The following is a 3,885-nucleotide window of genomic DNA, read 5'->3' as shown; positions in this document are numbered from 1 at the left end:
AAAAAAAAAATTCAAACCAAAAGTAGGGTTTGATCCTGTGGGTTGCTGAATTTGAATGTCAGTTCACTTCACAGTATCCTTGTGTCTCGTGCGGAAGGTCATTACCGAATTCAAGGGGTTCGCACTCGGGCTGTTCAAGAATGAGAAGTGGTTGTTGTTAGATAGTTTTACTTACTTACAACAGATGAAGGAGACAAGGTTCACATCTAAATCTTTGTGTCCCCAAAGGGAGGTTTAGCCATTGCTTTCATATACTGTTTGGTTAGTTACCTGTTGATTTCTTCTTTGCAGTTGGCTAAACTTATCATGAGGTTACAGCAGCGGCTGCAAAATACTGTACTACATTTTAATACTTAGCAAGACTAGCAGTAGGAAGAACTTCCCAGACCTTGGGAACCGTCGTCCTATCTATCAGTAGGACACTGATCAGAAAGGAGTGGGATCTTCACACCCCACCCAGGGCTTATTCAGTGGACTCGGGAACAAGGGCCAAATCTTCAGGCCTGGAGGCCAGGAACCGGCTCTGCCGACTGGACTTTGCCTCACCTGGGAGAACCTGGCTGCTAAAAGGTAAGGGTGCATGACTTTCCAGTTGCATCTCCTAATGAAAAGACGCTGTTTTATAGGCTGGGCGAGCAGCCAGCAACATGGTGGCAGGCTAATTACACTGGAAACATGGTGGAGGGATGTTTTGATCTCACTGAAATATACCTTGCTTAGAATTTAGATGATATTTTTAAAGTGTTGCCTGCATAACAAAGTAGTGATATAAGTAAGCTGCACAGGAATGAGAAAAGAATCCTCCCCCACCCACTTTTGCTCGAATCTTCCATCCCATAGCTCAGTGCTCTTTGTGTCTCCCTCAAGTGAATCTCACAGGTCTTTGATGCCATGGGACATACCCCTGAGGTTACTGTCCTTCCTCTAAATCTTTGGTGTCTTTAGGGCCTGGTGCCTTTCGGGAAGGACTGGTGTGTGTCCTCACTGTGTGGGTGGAGGTCTGCCCAGGAAAACCGGCGCGCACAGGGGCTGCTCGGCTCTCCCCCTGTGGGCAGAGAGAAAGAGACTTCTGACACCAGACCAGGGCCGGGTGGGTCAGGCCCGGAGGCCTCGCCATAGCTTCCTTGGTTGTGCTGCCCTGGATTTAGGGGCTGCCGCCGCTCGGGGGCTGGCTCCCCTGAGTTAAGCCAGGCCCTTAGGAGCCAGCCTCAAGCAGGGGCTAGGCCCGGGAGAAGGGGAAAGAGCGGACAGTGCGACATGTGAAGAAGCCTGGCAGGAGGGGAGGATGGGGGACAGGCTGGGAGGAGGGGGCAGGTCAAGCGGAGCAGGGGGAGGAGGGAAGGAACCAAGGAGGGGCCTGGGCTTCTCAAATCCGGTGCCACCCTACTCGGAGCCTGCCCTTGAGGTTGTGGCTAGAGTGAAAACGTGCCTATTAAACAAATGAGGGGGCTCTGGGAAATGGAAGGGTGAACTCGTGGGTGAACTCTCCCACAGAAGGGTGGCCAGTCTGTGCTGAGTCTGCCAGTTTTATAGGATGAGTAGGAATGAACCGGAGTTACTGTGCGCTACGGAATGCTTGGGTGACTCGGGTGAAATGGGGTAAGGAGGAGCTGTCACCACGCGAGGGGGTATAGCTCAGGGGTAGAGCGTTTGACTGCAGATCAACAGGTCCCCGGTTCAAATCCGGGTGCCCCCTGCTGGCGGCTTGCTTTATTGCCATAAACAGGTAAATGGCTTCCCTGATACCACATTCTGCTAAATAGCAATGTCTTCAGTTGTTTTTGTGTTCTCTGGGCTGGGCCGTATGTATCAGTCTGGGCCAACCAGGAGACAGAAGCCACACAGTCACTTAAACAGGAGAAGTTTAATATAAAGTATTCCTGTGCTATTAAAGGAGTGTAATTATAAAGGTGCAAGGAAAACTCTAAAGGTACCCTTGGGGTGAGGGACCTAAGCAAGGGCAAATTTGGAAGGGGGAGCCTTCCCCTAAAACTAGAATTCAGACCTCATTGGATAGGTATGGTTGTTGCACACCCGGTTGTCCCAACCCCACCTGTTCACAGTTGCTACACAAGCAGGAGGCAACCTTCGGAGGCACAGTGAGCCACTGGGAGTGTGAGGCCTGGAGTGTGCAATGACCGCACACGGAGGCCGTGGGAACCAGACTTGGCAGAAGTAAGCCAAGGCTGCAGGCGGGTGCGGAGAGGGAGTTAGGGTGGGGTACTTGTCTAGCTGGGGCTGCTGGGTCACTAAGAGTCTTTATTCTCTGGGTGTGTGCCTGGGGCAGAGCACCCCCGGGTGTCATCACACATCTGCACCACTGAGCAACCACACAGCAGAAGCCGGGGTGGGGGGGGGGGGGCGGGGGGCGGGTAGTGAAAGCAAAAACCTGCCACAGGAACTGGGAGAGAAGCCTCCCTTTTCCTGCAACATACCTCCAGCGCTCTCTACTGACAACTGTTAGCATCGTGCTCACTTTAAGGAGAAATGCTTAAAGAATCCAGTCGGCTATCCCGGAGCCAAAATTAAAGGGCGAATTTGGAGCTGAGACTCAATTCATTGATAACTGGCCCAGCACCGTGTGACTTGTTTTGGCCAACAGGATGTTATCGGATGTGATGCAGGCTGGGGCTTGAGATCCACTTACGAAGTCGGGTTTGCCCGCCGGCACTTCCACCGTTACCATGAGCTGCGCTCACCCTGTGAGCTGCTCTGCTTCAGCCTGGGCCCCCGGCGTAGACACAGAGTCCAACCCTGAGTCCAACTTCCTGAGAAGAGCCAAGGCCAGTTAGACTCGCAGCTTGCATCTGACCCGCCCAACCAAGCCCATCCTATACCAGCTGATTCACATCCAACCTGCAAACCCATGGGCATGAGAATAAATGCTTATTGTTGTATGTCACTGGCTTTGGGGGTAGCTTGTTATGCAGCATTATTGTGAATAAGACTGACAAATACAGACATGGATATGTAGAAGGGAGCTCCTGCTGTAACAAAAGTCTAAACTATCTGAAGCAGTGGGTGGCAAGGTAAGCCGTTCCAGTCAGCTGGGAAAATAGCAAGGAGGCTCATGGTAACCTGCAAGGCAGCAAATACACCTGTGGAATTGGGGGTAGGTTAGTTCAAGGCAAAATGCTGAATGCACAAGCTGTCTTTTATAGGCTGTTTTTGATTAGGTACTACAAAAAAGATTCGAATTCAGAAGAGAAATTACTGCTTTGTCATCAATTTAGAGGCAATATAGAGAGCTGAAAAATTGCATAGTCAGAAAAAATTAAACCATTCTCTTCAAAACAAAGGTGATGCCATTTTATTACATCGCTTTAGGAAAAAGACTAAATCCAGAGCCTTCCAGTAAGACATAGTCTCCGAGCAAATCAAGCTCTAATGCATTTTCTTAAGAGCACTCAAAGAATTAAGGTTGTCCAAGTATATCCTCTCAGCTGGACAAAAGCATTCCTAAAAAGATTAGGGATGTGGTCTCACAGAAACGTGAAGTCCCTAAATACTTATAATTGAGCTGGGATGAGAGCATATGTCAAAAAGAACTGTGGTCACGGTTTTTGTGGCATGGAATAAAATACACAGGAAACCCACATGTTTCTTGAGAGAGCTTTATTGATGAAGGATCAAAAGCCTGGACTAAAAGAGACTTGAGACCATTTGGGAGATGAAAAGACCTCTGGGCCTCCAGTACTCTACACGTGGGAGGTCTGCTCCCTACCATCCCTGGATTTGAGGTATGTGGCAGGTAGATAGCTTGCCTTTTAAGTTCATATGTCTCTAGGTCAAGAGAAGCCTCACCTGGATCAAATGTAGATCGCAAGATCCTGGTCTTTGAATGAGGTTTTGGGTGCCTTGGGATAAAGCTGACTACATTTTGCA

The 3,885-nt window shown here is 49.6% G+C and overlaps 1 non-coding gene across 1 annotated transcript; it reads left to right on the top strand.

Moving 5' to 3' along the window:
* Positions 1-1,624: 1,624 nt before the first annotated feature.
* TRNAC-GCA lies at positions 1,625-1,696 on the top strand. Its single transcript has one exon. It is a non-coding gene; the product is annotated as a tRNA-Cys (tRNA).
* The last annotated feature ends 2,189 nt before the right edge of the window (positions 1,697-3,885 follow it).

This window comes from Pteropus vampyrus, unplaced genomic scaffold (genome assembly GCF_000151845.1).
Source record: "Pteropus vampyrus isolate Shadow unplaced genomic scaffold, Pvam_2.0 Scaffold112, whole genome shotgun sequence".
Lineage (NCBI taxonomy): Eukaryota > Metazoa > Chordata > Mammalia > Chiroptera > Pteropodidae > Pteropus > Pteropus vampyrus.
The sequence above is the reverse complement of the archived record's forward strand: the minus strand, read 5'-3'. Positions and strand labels throughout refer to the sequence as shown.